The sequence below is a fragment of the Bombus affinis genome, chromosome 6 (assembly GCF_024516045.1).
Source record: "Bombus affinis isolate iyBomAffi1 chromosome 6, iyBomAffi1.2, whole genome shotgun sequence".
Classification (NCBI taxonomy): Eukaryota; Metazoa; Arthropoda; class Insecta; order Hymenoptera; family Apidae; genus Bombus; species Bombus affinis.
In genome coordinates, this window is record NC_066349.1 from 16,731,282 (window position 1) to 16,748,519 (window position 17,238).

A 17,238-nucleotide genomic window follows, 5' to 3' on the forward strand; every position below is an offset into this window, starting at 1 on the left:
CTCTATTGTACAACAACGTGGGCTAGTCCGAATGAAGATTCGTTATACGCCTCTAAACCTAATGATAACTCGACATATATATTGTATTGGTATACTCATCGTAGGTGTAAAATTCAATTGAAATCAATCGTTTGAACTTATCTGGTATCGAGTCTTACTAAATTGTAACTATTGAGTTGGCAACTAAGTGATTGCGGATTTTATCAATGCTACCTAATGACAAAATCCGCAATCACTTAGTTGCCAACCCAATAACTGTACAAATTTCTAAACAATTTCTAGGATCCTCGTCTAGAGCGAACAATTACAATTTCATTTATTACTAAATAGATTTCACAATTAGCGTTTCTAAACGCGTGTTTCGTAATTCGTTGTTAGTATACATGGTGCTCAATCAACTCGAGATATCAAATACCAAATTCCTCGTCATTATGCCGAATATTGGCTGTGATGGCTCAAGGGTCTTAAGGTATATTAGGTCCTACTAGTATATAGTTTCAAGGTGTCAAATATCGATTTCCATTCTCCTTACCGTATCAAATATCTGATTTCGTGACCTTAGCGTCTCCGATACCAGCTGCCATGATTTCAATGCTTTTGAATTCGAATCCTACGTTCAGAACTTAAAACGTACTCGATATTGGATCGTGCTACCTTTAGGTTTCCTATGTATGCAGACATAATTATTTATCAAGCTGACTTAACGAGCAACTAACCTACTGCCATTCTTTCGAGGCTTCATCCTCATATACGGCACAGAACTTCTTGTGTGTTTGCGATGCGTTCTTGCCTTTACGCAAATAATACTGTCACGACTGACATACTTCGAAACCGATGGGCTGATGACGGACACCCACCAGACGGCAAGGAGTGCACGCGGCAGCAGGAGGTCCAGGGGTCTGGACCCAACACCCGGGGGTCCTCCTTATTTCATAAGATAACCACTGTCATAAACTGTCATTAGCGCAAACAAAGTGTTGGGAAATAAATTCTCTCTTTTTTTATTTTCATCTTCGATTCCTTTTTTTTATTTTACGTGACAATACAATAAAATATGTCTGAAATGCGCATCCTGTTCTTCCATTCTTAAATTCGGCTAAAAACGAAACCAAACAACTAATCGATGCAATTCTTTTACTAAATTAAAGGTGAAAGTCCAAACAATAAGAAAACAATATAGGTTAGGTGCTTTGAGCAACTAACTGAGCAGGGCCGATGTCGGAGAGCCAGACATATAAACATTTAAAAGAGTCCTGGCTAACGACAAATTTAAGAAAAAGAGAAAGAAAGGTTTTAAAGACATTCACGAGCCTACGAGAAGCCATCGAGAAGAGCAGCTGATACGAATCTTTAAATTTCAACTACCTCATTTTCTACCTCATATCTAAATAATAATTCTCACATATGCTGTCTTTGCTGATTTCAATGTCGTCAATGTTACTCCATGTGTTATTAGTTTTTTAACAATTTTTAATAGTTTATAGCAATTTATTTTTCACTTAAGAGTTACGTCGATAGTAGTAAAAGGTTGAATTGAAAACACCTTACATTTCGTTTTTCGATATTACCTTGCATCTTCCGTGCAAAGATCTCACTGATTAAGATTGAAATAACTGAATCACGAAAAAGAACGTACGATAATTCCATAACACTTTCGTTTCAGTTACATCGATAAAAATACGCTAATGTTTCATTACAATTAAATTTCATCCATTACTAGCTTCAGGAACCATAGTTTCAACTTTATTTTCGTCGCGTAGCATTTACAAAGCAATATCGTTGCATTTATTCCACTGTGCCCAATCGATTTCAAGGTATCGTATTCTATTACCGAACATGATACGGTTTATCAAGCTCGAAACATTCGAACGACTCTTTTAACTAAAATACAATTCGTCCTACATTCTCGCGGAATGGATTTGTCGTCTATTTGAACGATAGCTACCAGACGAAAGGGAAATTAGAAATTTGGCGATACACGCGAAAATCGTTTGACTGCGGGCAACTAGTACCAGCTGATACGTTGGGAAGCTACGTTAGCGCCGAAAGTGGCTCCGAGAGGATCAAAAGCTTCCCCTCGCTACTACTCGCTTATTCGTTAATCTTTGATCAATTATTCGATTTGGTGAAAAGCGGGGAAGAAAAAAACTCGGAATTTAACTATAGATCGATAGATTTGTAGTAAACTTCAGATCGCTATAGTGTTACGATTTTTACTCTTTGTATTAAATACAGCGACATTTGTCTGAAATAATAGATTTTATAACAAGCGAATAGAATTTATTAATCTTTGGTTTTACAGAAAAATTCTAGGTATTATAAAGTTTAATTAAACTTAGAATGCTCGACAGCGTAAAATTTAATACTATTTGAATTTTTGCCAATGATATATTGTCGAAACAAAACTGATTGCAAGCACGTAACTGCAAATGTTTCATGTGAATTTAGTAAGTCTACTGTTATTAACTTGGCGCGTACGTACTCGCGCGTTTCGCGCGTAAATTAAAGTAAATACGTGTACAGCTCAATTTTCGAAAACTCTCTTTATGAATTTCCAACTGAATGCATCGATCGTTTTATCAAAAAATAAAATAAAAAAGAAGGATAAAGCGATACAGGTGTTATTAAATTTTCCGATTAGTTACTAAGACAAAAGTATCGTCGATATCTTTGACAAACTCTCTTTCTCTGTTTTCCTCGTTCTTTCGGTTTTGGGAGAATTTGGTGGACTTTGGTTCCAAGTAATGTTCGGTATAAACTTCATCTTTGGAATGTTCCATTCTCTTTCAGAAACTTTCAACGTTCATTAGCTTCGCTTCAAGAATTTTTTCATCCATTTACGGAGATAAGGACCGCCGGTAATCTTTCCTTCTTGTGATCCTCGGCCTTGGAACTTCGTTATCACTTCGTTTCTTTCTTCTTTTAAATAAAACCTAAAATACTTCGTTCCCTTTCCTGCCCACAAGGCTAACATCGATTTGTTACGCTTCGTTATGCAAACACCATTTTCCTATCTTTAGTCTTACATTTTCTATACGTATTTCCAACCACTTTACATGCACACTGCCGCTCAAAAATATCTCTACGTTTACCGATTCTTCGCCGAATATAAATTAGTCACAAAATTACGATAACAACTTTTTTATCCTTCGTTAAAGTTATTCTGAAATATCACGGGACGACGAGACACTAATTGTAAGTATCGTTTTTAATCATTGGTCTGTCATTAATTCGTATATTATTGATAATATTCAGGTGCTGTTAATAATAAAAATCAGCCAAAATGTATACGTAATTATAGTGTGTTTCATGCATAGATCTTCAAAGTGACGCACGTATTACGAGTCTAAAGGGTCTTTAACATATGCAGAGAAAAGAAATAGAAATAAATAGAAAGGAATAGAAAGAAAGAAAACGATAGATAGAATTTTTATAACGACCAGTAGCCGAAGGAGAAGAAGAAACGATACTGGAATAGAGAGAAGAAAGAGAGAGGTATTGGAGTATCGCAAAAGTGGCGATTACCTTCGGCGAAATGCCTTGCCAGGGCAATTTCAACGAACCACAATCCGCGATCTAAAAGCAAGGGAGTTTCAACGGTTGAAGCGGTGATGCGGCGCAAGTTTCTCATTGACCTAAATTCTTTTTCCGCCAGCATCCACTTTGTTCCCTGTTGCTCGAGCCCTCTGACACGCCACGACCCTTCCACGCCACGCGGCTATACCTACGCATTCCAATACGTACACGCAGAAACGTTCTCCATCCTTGGCTTCTCTCTCGCGAGAATGTCGATGAAAATGTCGGAAATTTCTTAGATATTACCTTTGGCCGTGGCGTGAACCGACGCTAAGCGAATTCCAAATTCCGCGGTGAAAAATACATCGACGAGGAAAATCGATGGCACCTCGTCTAACTCGGCGTTTAATGCGTTCTAGACGCTAGACGGGAATCTTGTAGTTCGAAGCTGTCGCTGTTCCATATTGAACTACGGAAAAATTGCTGCTGTTCGCCAAAGGGAACGAACGACGGGCGAGCAACCTTGGAACGTGACGATTTCAGCTTGCTCTTTGGTAGATTGTAAATTTGTTGCAAAACCTTGCCGTAAAGAATCTCTTCGAAGGTCTGGCCATAGGTAAATGTTACTACTTACATTTATTGGAAAACCTTGACAGATTTGTTACTAACAAGTTGTCCCAAAAGGTCCTTTCGTTTTACAAGGAAATAATAGATGCGCGACGTTTCTTCCCTTTTATTATTTTATTCAATTACGTATGATCCATTTTGTTCTATCGAGACAAAGACCACGACATTTGACAGATTAGTTTTCGTTCTTATTTCTATATTCAGAGGTAGGATCACAATAGTTATTACTATATTGTACGGATAAATCTATCACACCGTTCTGAGCCGAAAAAACACGGTTTATTGTACACACTTGCATGGACTAGGGAAAAAAAGAAACAAAAGAGCATCTTAAAAACTATCGATCGAGTCTATCGATTGTATCTAGAACAATCTTCTCGTTAATGTTTTCTGTAACTAGCGCATCCGCATATGGAGGGCGAGCACGAACTCACGTTGTCATTTTCGACAGTTTTCGCGTTCGTACAAAGATGCATCGTCGTTAAAGACACGTTTGTAAAAGAAAGACACTTTCCGGACGACCTAATACTTAGATTTACTGGGAAACTTTGACAGATTTTTTCTTTCTTCGGTATTTTACATCGTAAACCGCGTATTTAAGCATTTGATTTGTACCAGATATTAGCAAGCGTCTCGATATTTATGACAGTGTATGTACGAATCGACGAGTTCTCGTACCTCTTGCAAACAGTTGGACGATTTTGCCTGGTTACGTTGCACGAATGCGATCGAAAGCTCGACCGTTTAAAGGAATTATCGCGTCTTACATAAAATTAAGAAAACGTTCTAATACAGCAAGTGTCAACGTTGCTTCAGGAGATTACCACTACATACATAGTCATACCGGAGTTGTGATTAAACTTTTTAATTAACGGACAATAATAACTAATCGGATAATACGCGAGGAAGAGTGCGCTGCTGAAAAAGCTCCAACCAACGTAAAAGACGCTCGCTCTGAGACTTATTTAATTACCCGTAATTAGCAGGTACACGGGTTCGCGAAGGCATCGATTGAATTAAACTGCGGAGCAATTGCTAAAACGACCTGGAAGCCTCGTCAAGGAACAAGCGCGGTACTCGGGAAACGAATTCAGAATTTCCCTTTGCGCCAATCAGACGCGAGCTTTTGATATTAGCGACCTTTTCTTTCGTCGTTTCTTCCTTTCTTTTCAGGTTTCACCAGTTAAAACGACGTCGAGTCTTTCTCTGCCTGCGCGTTTCGCGCGAGAGATAAGAAAAAAGGAAGAAACGAACATTCGTACGCGAAAATCGAAGCCCTTGACAATTTCGAATGAAATTTCTTTTTCTAGAACGCGGGAAAATTGCAACCCTTCAAAAATCGAAAAAGGAGGATAGACCAGACGTTTGTAACGTTGTGCTCTATAAATAAAGATATAAATAAAACTTGATCGTTCATCGAAACCGATCGTGCAAAAGGGTAAAAATCCGAGACTGCTGAATCGTATGATAAATTTTTCAACGTCGGCCGAAATGAAAAGCGAGCCTCGATTTACATTTTCCTCGGAAAACACGTAGAATTGTTTTTTCTTCGTCACGGCCACGAATAAATCTACGACTTGTTCCTTTTCTAGCTTTCACATTTTGATATTATTTTTTGCAAGAGTTTCTACTTTGTCTCGTTCCTCTATCTCATCGATAATATACAGCGGCGTACGTATAAATAGGAAAATATTCATAAATTCAACAAGTCGTACTATGAACAGTTTCACTTCTATCTCTTTCCTGTAAAATAGGATTCCCTGTTAATAAAAATTTATTAAAACACAAAAACTTGAATCACAAATATTACAATCTTTGGTTCATCACTGTTGATAATTGTTTGGGTTGCTTCTAATATTTCCAAGTTTTTCGCATCAGTCATACTTTAAACATGTTTTTATCAAACATAGATCACAAACTTTGCAACCCCTGTCGCGGGAGGACAAAGTCGTACAGACTTTTATTATGGAGTAAATGAACGAATTGCTTCATTTACTCCATAATAATGAAATAATGTCAAAGTTGCCATATTTGCTCCATTTGGAACACTCGCGGATCGAACGAACGAAAGAGCTACGCGAGATCTTCCTTGGTAAATCTTGCAGCACGAGCGTAAAGAAATTTATTTTTGAGTTGGAATCTTAATCTTTTAAACGGGCAGGAGGCAGCACACTCTTTGAAATTCTAATTTATTTCGCACTTGATAGTCTGGAAGTGCCGTAAGCTCGGAATTTCCGAAGGGAAATTGGAAAACGCAGGTAGTGGTACAAGTTGTCGAATTCTACGACCTGAAGGAATACCGCAACCTTTCCATAAAGACATCACAGGCGCACGGATGGCTGGAAGCCACGAAAAAATCACATTCTCGTCAGTCGTCGATCAACAAGCATCGACACATTCGGTTGCAACCATCCAGAACTTTGTAAAATTGTCGTTACCTGTGTCGTGTATATGTTAAACTATTCGTTGCTATCAACTTACGAGTACATTCGGTGTCCGATAAAAACAATGAAATATTCACTCGACGTTAATTACGCGTGTGAAGCGAGCATCCACGAAATTAAAGAGGATCCACAGAATGGATAGACTAGAAAACAAAAAGATATGGAATAACCGTAATATTCCATGGAAGAATTAAAGCTGATCGAGGCTTTATATAGAAAATGTAGAACAATCGTGTCGGTGCTCTGTATTGTTGACAGTGACTTTGCAACTGGCAGTTTCTTGGAAGAAGAAAAGCACAGGTGCGTGATGGAAATTCATTGTAACAGCGACGTACGCGTATTATTACTATTTGGCTCGTTTCCCTTTGCGCGTGTTTCACATCCTCGACCGTTCCTTCCTTCTTCCTATGCAAATACGGCGTGATTGGCAATTAGCTGTAACAAGCTGACATGCTTCCTCGTACGTGTCTCGCGCTACGCCTACATGCTTATCCGTGCTATCACAAATTTTAAATCGTAAATCATATCGCGAATGTAACTCCAAACCGAATAACCAAATTGTAGACGCGCGAGGAAGAAACAGGAAATACAAAATACTCGAGTAGATCTGTATGGGAAATTTTAGTTCCAGTTGTTGAATATCAACTACGTTTCAGTTTCTCTCGAAGAACTTTGTTCCTTTTGAGATAGAAGTTTCACAATGATTCAGCTATTTGACTGGATTATATTTGACTAGAAAATAATATCGTAGGATCTTACTGCAATTAGTTCATTTAATTTAGATTAAACAGGTGTTGGTTAAACAGGAAACGATGGTTGTTTAACGTGAATATGATATAATAACGTATTATAATTAAGACAACTAAATAGTTGATTTGCAACTCTCGTCACCGCGGTTCCAACGCTCTTGTCACACACTCAAGAAGGCTACAGGATAGGCTAGACATCCTGCGTACCACAAGCATCGAAACAATAACCAAATAGCAACGGAATAGGCGCCTCTGAGATACATCAGACGACAACCCCTCCAGAGCAAGTAAGACGTCAGTATAAAAACCCTCCAAAATAAGCGCTCGCCCCAATCTCTTGTAACACTTTGAATCATTCTGTTGTAACACTTTGAACCGTCACACTGTTGGATTTGCATAATAAATTCTATTATCATATACAAAGTTCAATTTCTTCGCCTTATTCGTGAAACGTTCGAACTGCGACACGAGGAGATCACCGGAGATCTATCGGTTTCGCGATTTCTTGTGTCTCCTACGTGACATTCTCTCTCACGCGGACCACACTCTCTCGACAACGCTAGTGTCACGTAAAATTAATGATAAAAGAAGGAGTAGCTGAGCAATAACTTAACTTGACTGTGCTTTTAAATGTGCTTTTAAAATGATTAAGTATAATATTACAATGAAGCCAAGTTAAAATAGTTGTTCAAATCATGGCCAAACTGTACACAAGACTAATCCCGTGGTCGAATGCTTGCAGTTCTTATATGTTGCGTTTGTAGGTGTTGAGAGGCAAAGAGAGGATCCTGATTGCCTTATGTAATGGGGAAAGTGTAATGTTGGGCCATGTGCAAAGGTCAGGTCAAAGTCTAACCGTTCACTGTCAGGTAGTATGGAATGACGTGGATTTGGGTATGGTCATTGTCACACTAGCAACACTATCTTCCTAACTTTTCGATTCACACTCTCTGACTTCTCAATTAACACTGACTATTAATTCGTCTTTCTCCCTTAGCGTCCTTTTGTCTTTTGTCTTAGCCCCACTATGCACGTGTTTCGCGACCGCTCATGGCCAGGGTCATACAGGCCTTTTCCGCGAAACTGTTCGATCGAAGGACCGACGATACATTGTTGGGCCTATCGACACTTGGGCTTTCTCGCGACATTGTTTATGGTTCCCCCGATATTTCTTAGGCCTCTCGTCCGCGATACTACAATATTTCGGAGAGTATAAGCCATAAGAAGAGCGAAACGTTTATAACTTGCAAAACTCGACAAATGTGAAACGATTTTTACTAAAATAACGAAATAAACAAGGAATTAGGTCGGATGATGATTCTTATTGACTCGCTCGCAAAAGATAATCTTATGGAAGTTCATAAACGTATCTCCGAAAATTATCCGCCTCGAGCTGAACGAAGCCCCGAGATAAAAAATATTGTAAGAGGATGCTTTATCACGGTACTCTACAGTACCTTGTTTTATCTTGCTTTCAAAACGGTTTACCCGTTATTCTACCGTATATTCAACGAAATTTTTCAACGAAAGGCTGTCGAGTGTCCTCCAAGTAACAGAAGAATTTAAAAGAGAAAAAATGGTGAAATAACTAAAAAAAAAAAAAAAAAAATAAAGAAAAAAGGCTACGATTAGCAACATTATTTCGTAATTAAGAGCTACAAGGTCCGTTTCGCTTTATATTTCGTGTGGAAAAAAGTTTTTCCCTCGAATACGTAGCTGTTATTTGTACGAAGCGTAGCTGAAATTGAAGAATAATTTGGTTACGACCGCGGCACGATAATTGAAAGCGGAACGATGAGAGAACAACGCTCCGACGTTGACTCCGCATGTGCTGTCTAAAAAACAAGAGAAAAGCGGACAAATAGATGGCCAACGAGACAGTGCAACGCTCTTTTGTTGCACGTCCCAGAGAGTAAAATAGCCGAACAGTGGCTGTTAACCTACTCGACGATCCGTCTAACATTTGCGATTGAAAACTTCTAATTAGAATTCATTAACTCGTGAAAATTGCCACTATGCTACGATCCTTCGCGTTATTCGCCTCGAGTCCAACTAGAAAAAAAATCGTCATTTCGATCATTTCCATTTGATTCTTGTTTCCTTCGAGCCGCTATACTCTCGAGGATCTTTAGTGCTATAACGATATAACGATAATTAAATCAGACTTTTATTCCTTCGAGTTTCCATATCCTTAAAAATCCTCAACTACGATTTATATTTTATCCTCGATTATATTTTATACAAAATCATACTTATGGTAGATGAGAGTGTATACATTCGGATGCGTTTGGAACTAGAACGATACAATCGCGCCAGTCGAGTCTCGTAATAGCGTTAATAAAATTTCGAAATATCTCGTATAAGACACGTGGTATATTTCCAAAGGATGTCCACAGGTGTTTGGATACTTTTGTACGGCTATGTATGTTTCGTTGATCTCTTTGTGCGGCGTTTTGTCCCGTCCTCTTTTGGTCGTTGCTGATCGGCCCATTCGTTAACGATGTAATTAGCCGGTTGCCCTAATTGCTGTTAGTCCAGGCGGAAGCAAGTTTTCCTGCTAAGCGAAGCTCGATTCGGCTGCTTGTCGTAGTTAACGAACTCGAATGAATACGGTGCCAACGGGAGTAGAAGAAGAAACCGAATTGCGCCACTCTGGCCGCGTCCTTCTCTCCTTATTTCTCCCTTTTTCCTGCGCCTTTGCTCCTCCGATTCCCTTGCCTGATATTTCATTATCAGAGAAGCCCTCCCCGTTGACAATTTGCTCCTTCGCCCTCGATATTTCATTATTGGGAAACGTACTTCTCTGTGATTAAGGTCGCTCCTTGCTTGCCAGTTCCGCGATCGAAAACCTAAAGCTTTGCGGATGCATCGTTTCGTGCACCCGAATCCGGTTTAACCGCTTACAATCAGACTCTTCGATCGTCAGGAGAAAAAGGCAATATCAAGTGCGAGCGTGGTTTCTCGATGGAGCAGAAGCGTAAGAATCGATCGTGTCGTAAGCAGATTAGTAGACTGCGAACGTTTGTGCAAATTTCTATTTTTATGATTTGATTTCAAAGAATGAAACCTTAGGTGCATAACTTTAACATAACTTTAACAATGTCCATTTCGATGTCGAGTGCGCGTCGGTTTGGATCGTAACGGATACACGTCGAGCTCAAACGATGACGATACACAAGCGATACAAACTTGATACAATCTCGGTACGAGCGAACTATGACTATCTGTCCGACTGACTAACCGTGCGACTACCAGCGACTACCGTGAACTGCTATCGAATATCAACTATGACGGACTATCCCGAGCTCTTTCTCGTTTCCCTTTCTATAGGGTGCCGAGGTCCTCGAAAGAGAGAGTTTTCTTCCGAGGTGGAGATGGAAAAATCCGTAGGCAATAGAACAAATTTTCTCTTCGACGGCCCATGATTTTTTAGTAAGTCCCAGGATTTATCATTTTACGACACCCTGTTTTCGACCGTCGTTTCGACGTCCATTTGACTAACATATGTGCTTCAACCCTGGAACTTTCTCTACGACCATGAACCGCTACAAACCTATGCAGGGATTTGTTTTACTCGTCGAAGGTTTCGACAAAAGGAAGGCACAGGATTCTTCGAAAAATTTACAACGCACGACTTTACAACAAATTACAGAACGATGGCTATTTGTAGTAGTCGTATTACCCATTTTCTTCAAAGTTTATCAGAATGGTAAAGATCTTTGGTATGAGGACACAGGCAAAGAAGAGGGAACAATCTATAGACTGGTTTAAGCAGGTAGTCGTTAGTTGAAAGTGAGAACAACGTATGACATCGACGTGAACAGAACTCCCTGGTGTAAGTAGATCGTTGCCTTAGAGTCAGATAAACCTAAACTAAAATCTCTGGTTTAAGTAGGTACACATTGTCATTTTAGAGTCAAACGAACCTTGTTTCTGCTGTTTCCCGGCGACGATTCCATTCCAAGCAAGCTGTTTCAAACTTCGAACAAAGTCCGGCAAAAGATTGGAAAACATAGTTTTCAAAAATTGCATTTTAAAAGTTCGCTGGATGCAGAAGATTTCTATCGAACAGAAAAGAGCAACGACGAAGCTGTCTTTAATACGAGAAAGTTGCAAAAGTTAATAAATTAGACACGAATTGTCTGGATGACGATGTTAAATCAAAAAAGTTCCCAACTTTTTTCTCAGAATTGTGAAAGTTTGAAAATAATCATATAGTAAAGCGCGCAAGCTGTGACCCAATTATGGCGTACGAAAAGTTAATACCGATATTCTAATGACGCACCGTACACTCCGAATTTCCTTACGACTTTAATTCAATTACAGATAAAAATCCCATTAGTATTATTAAACGACAAGCTATATCTAGCTATTTTCATCGGTGCGCGTCCGTTGTACTTTTATCTCCGCGAAAAATCTCCCGTCAGGAAACTAACTACGTCATTTAACGTTATTTGTTCCAGATGATTTATCTTTGCACGCGAGTAACGTTGGAACTGTTCGTTTCTTGGAAAAATAAAATTAAGCAAATTTTCCTCCCAGTAAATAAAATATCATATACTACAACAGGAATATTCATATAAAGATATATACCAAGGAATGAAATCGTAAAAATGTCTTAACGTTATTAATTTCTCGATATTATTACATTTCTCGATAATATAGAATATTAATGTACTTGAGGAGCAAAGAACTAACCAACGTCGTTGAACACGCGCAGACACTGAGTTTCTTTCTTTCCTTATCGTCTTATATTTTACTCTAAAAGCTTAAAGCAGCGATCTGTAACTTCGTTTGTTCGTCTGCAAAAATCTAGTCTAACGATTAAAAAGAAAAATGCAGAAAATCTTCGAGAAGACTGAAATTAGCTTGATAAAAGAAGTTTTTAGTCTCCTCGATGTATTAATAAATTCCTAACGTTTATTTCTTTCCTTGATAATTCACGAAGATCAGTCACACACACACACACACACACAGGATCAGTCCTTTACCGATATTTCGATGTACCGAAATACTTCGATAAAACTAACGACTTCGCTGAACAAAGAAGGCTGCAGAAATTCCTCTTTTTGTATCCATCGCCAAATTACCTAACATCGGATAAAAAGACCTGACTCTTGTGTACTGCACCCCGTTAACCCACTTCAAACCTCGATTACGAAACTACACTAACAAAAACGTTAATCCCATTAATGCTGCTAAACAACGAGCTTGCTATCTCTGGCCGATCGTCTGGCATTTGTCCGTTGGAAGCAGAGATTTCAAGGAGAGGCTATTGTCCAGCTTTCGTTTCGAGAACGCAACGAAACAAAGCCGGTTGGCCAGCGTGGCGTTTTCTTAAAGCCAGTTTCGTTTCGCGGACAAACGAAACGAAAGACGGGCAGAAAAAGAAGATGGAGACGAAGATGTAGGAAAAAGAAGAAGAGAAAGAAAATGGAACGTCGCCGAATCTCGGGACCCAAACACCCATTAACGCTGCACAGTGAAACTTTCCACACGAATAATGCAAATTATCTTTGAAACGCCCCGAGCTACTCGCTCGATTCTCGCACTTTTGTCACTCGACCTCGTTCCTCCGCCTTCTTCTGCTTCTTCTCCGCATTTCCACGCGTTACATCACAACAGAAGAATTTCGAAATTATTAGCTACATTTCTATTCATAAGAATTACAAGACTCGTTGATTTTCATGGAACGCGAGAGTCACACTCGGATTATCAAGCAAACGACGAATCGAATTAGAATGCTGTATTTGTATGATATCACGATCTATGTATTAGGTTGTCGGAAAAGTGTCTTCCTTTTACAGGCACGTCCTTTACAACGACGCATCTTTATACAAACGTGAAACTTAATCTGTCGAACGTTGTGATCTTCATTTTAATAGAACAAAATGGATCATATGTAACTCGATAGAATAATATAAAACGGAAAATGTTGTGCGTTCGTTATTTCCTTATAAAAGGAAAGAAACTTTTCGAGCGACCTGGATGGGATTCGTAGAAATCCTATAACGAATTTATGATTATCCGACGACTATCGCGATTCCCTGATCGGAGCTCTATCGAGAAAATTTCGGATAAACTCATCGTGCGATCGATTAACGATATACAAAATATAATTTATTGCAACGTGAAAGAGATAAAATGCATTTCGGATGTTGCATCAACCACTAGCGTAGCTATCATAAGTTTCATTGTATAAAATGAGATTGTTTAGATACAACAAGTAGTGGATGACTGTGCTGTGCGAAGGAAGAGGATCATTGCTTGTAAAAGAATTTACCACAGAAATGGACAAGGTAATAGCGTCCTTTAATATGATAATGAGGCACAGCGGTTGAACGATGGGTCAGGCGATATTTTGTATCTTGTTACCAAGAATTCCTAACATGCCCGTATCTTCCGTGTTCTTGATACGAATGATCTTTCAACTTGGTCGCTTTTACCCTAAGGGATCCTTTAATCGTCCTCTGAAAAGCGACGACGACCTCACGACAGAAACGAGTTAATCCATTTACATTAACGCAACCAAGGGACGCGTGAAATCCGGTTAACGTTGGGTCGCCAAAAGCTTCGAGCACGGAAAAGCTAAAATCGAGAAACTGGAGTGCGTGCTGTTCAGCCTCCGGATCAATTTTTCAGCGGGTCAATAGCCCCTCTGGCTTCGAAAAAGGAAATAATCGATGATAGTAAGGGGATAAAAACGACGGTCGTTGAGCATCGGAAACTGAAAAATATTGAAATGATTTTATAAAAGATTCGTTCACATCTTTTTACACAAACGTCAAATTAATCTCGTCCAAAAGTTAAGTTTACTCAGCGACGTAGAATAATAGTAATGGGAGAATGATTTTACAGAATTTTTAAGCTATTGCATATCTCCATGAAATATGATAATTCGTGTTTTTAAAGCGGTTGAATCGAAGAGTGACTTTTTCGATGAAATATGCATGAGATATTACCGTAAAATAATTTCTAGGAGATATTGCTTCTGTGCAAAATTTTCCAAACAGTTTATCACATTTAAAGAGATATTCGTTCAAGTAGATCGTTGCTTTAGAGTCGGACAAAATGTAATAAACACATGTGATAAACCGTTACCTCAGTCTCGGACAAATTTACAGCTTATCGTTCCTTAACGACGATTTTATTTTAAATAATCTGTTTCAAACTTCCAATGATATCCGCTTACCGAATATTAACTTTATCGTTATGTCACTCGATTGTATTGGGTTGGCAACTAAGTGATTGCGATAGTATAACAACCTATGACGAACCTTAATCCCGACGGGGAAAAATATTACTTTCACTACCGCCGGAATACAGGGATTTAACGAAAACAATGCAGTGTAATTAATGGCGGTTTCAAGTGTGTTGTGTGAGTGTTCCAACATCGACCAGGTTAATTCCGCCATATGCCCGTACCTCTCGTTAAATATACGCGACACGATCGCTAGAACATTCATAATATTCTATTATGAAATGCCGGTATCGCGGAAATTTCCGATTAGAGGGTTTTGCGTTAATATCCAGCGTGAACGTTCTAATTCCCCGAGCAGCAACCAGTTACCAGTTTATTAAAACTGTGCTCGTTCTCGGGTAAACATTATGCGCGAACAAGAACGCGAAATTTAAGCATATTTCTTGTTCGTCATATTTTATTCAACGTTGCAGGAACTTTCTTCTGTTCGTGTTTGCGCGCAAGGCTACTTTCCACGCACATACACGGTGGTAACCTTACTTGGAAACTACATAAAGAGTGAGTCAATAAGAATTATCTAAAATAGTCTTTAAAATATTGAGTTGGCAATTAAGTGATTGCGGACTTTGTCATTACCATCTAATGACAAGATCCGCAGTCACTTAGTTGGCAACCCAATAATTCGTCGCTTATTGATTTTATCAAAAAAATGTGTCAAATGAAACCGTGTTGCGTTTCAAAGAATTCATCGGATGGATGCAATTTTATTCTCTGATATCGTATATTACCAAGAAACTGACTTCTCGATAAAAACAATAGAAATTGAGTTTACACTCGATCTATCATTCGTAGATTATTTCTCGCGACTGACATCCGTTCACGAAATTGGAGAAACTTGCGCCAGGGGAACATTCGGAAGATTTAAACGCTGTAAAAAGGACTGTAAATCTAGTCGCGACATAGTAACGCCTTCGAAGTTTCATCGGAACAAGTAAAAAAAAAACTTGCAGTTTCCTCGATGAAATATGCGCGTCGACCTAAATGTCCAATAAATAGCAAAAGAAAGGTTTTCTTCGATCTCCAGATGTTTTCTATGCAATACCAGAACGTTCGATGTAAAGATAATATTTGCCATCTTTCCAACGTGCTTACGTTTATCGATTTTTTATCGCAGAAGTAGTAAATATTTGTATTGCAAACTGATCTATACATATATTATTTCGTAAAAAATTTTTGCAGCTCAAGGACTAATATTAGCTAAATCACTACACTCACAGAGGAAGCTTGTACCTTCTTCCATCAAAGATACGTAACATTTGGTACAAAGAAAAGGTTGTAACAAGAACAAAGACGCAAAGCCATGTCCTTGAACGTGGAAAAGATCGCCTGAAATTTCAATCGATTCTTATTTAAAGCACTTTCCAAAGAACGACGCCTGTAAGCGGAAGTTTCACAATATCCAACACCGATAAATCGACCCATTATAACCGGACTACCAAGCGATCTCTTGAAAAAGCACCGATCATTTCGATTCCACCCTCGCCGCCCGAAAAACAAAGATCTTATCGAACGCCGCATTTGCCAGAGCAAATGATATTCATCTCCCTGCGTTCCCTGCTTTTTTTCCACCGGGGATTTCATAAATTATTTGCACGAACCCGGAAATTGAGCGACCGATTCCGATCGTCCATAATCTCGCATTATACTAATTCCAACGAACGGTTCGATAGTTGGGCAAACAAATGGGATTAGATCGAGCTCGCAAGTTTCTCCATTCGATCGGAACAACAAAAACAAGAACGGACTGTGGAGTGCCGGTTCTTTGCCGGCCCTTTTGTCTCCCAACAGTCGATCATCCCTCCAACGTGTCATCCTTTCTCCCTTTTGTGCTTTTATCCCTGCAAGATTAATCCTTTCATTCTTCGTTTCGTCCTTGGACAAGTAATAGCGGCCAAGTCACTTTCTACCGCCGATCTCGTGGAAATTTGTCCATTCGAACCGCTACCATTAACGTATAAACAGAGATCATATCGTTTGATCGTTTTTAATTCGCATTCGAGACGATCTCATGAAAAATTCATCGCCGAGCGTTCCATTATTCGTGCGAATTCGATGTTTCGTGTCGTATCGCCACGGTCGCTGATGAATTAGCTGGAAAAAAACAGGCTTTCTGTTGCTCGAAAGCGATGCTCAACGGACGAAAATGTCACATGCACGAACAAAACTCGTAAATACTCTTCGACATCGAGATATTGCCAAGCAGGGCAGCGATCATTTTTCGAAAGCCATCGAATAATCGCTTAATTATGAACCGTGTCACGCGTAGCAATAAACATTAACTTCCGAAGATCTTTCTCCGTATTAGGGCAAAATTTCAAAATAAAAATATTATTAATCTGAATTAATCTGGAACATTGTTAGATCGTGTACAAGATGATTTAGAACTGTTTAGACAGCTATAATAAATCAATTAAATTGATGAAAGTAATTAATATTCTTTTTATTAATAAACCTACGAATCACCGCCACCGCCTCCGTATGAATTTAATTTTTAGATTTTGAAAGAAAGCTTCGACAAACAAAGCAAGTTTTAGAAATCCGTCGTTGAGCCAACCAAAGTTCTCGACAAACAATTGTATATTTCTCGATATGGAGATCGTACTACGATATTTCGTTCCCGCATTTAAATTCGAGCAGTTTC

General features: G+C 38.9%; 1 protein-coding gene and 1 long non-coding RNA gene across 2 annotated transcripts in view; one reads left to right on the forward strand and one right to left on the reverse strand.

The window, feature by feature from the left end:
* Nucleotides 1-15,390, forward strand: part of LOC126917773 (uncharacterized) — a 285,490-nt gene extending 270,100 nt beyond the window's left edge. The window contains exon 3 of the long non-coding RNA XR_007711060.1: nt 15,011-15,390. This is a non-coding gene — a long non-coding RNA (uncharacterized LOC126917773). The remainder of the gene's footprint in view (nt 1-15,010) is intronic.
* The window catches only part of LOC126917752 (peroxidasin-like), a 330,987-nt gene that overhangs the window by 285,908 nt on the left and 27,841 nt on the right, over nt 1-17,238 (reverse strand). The window lies entirely within an intron of this gene.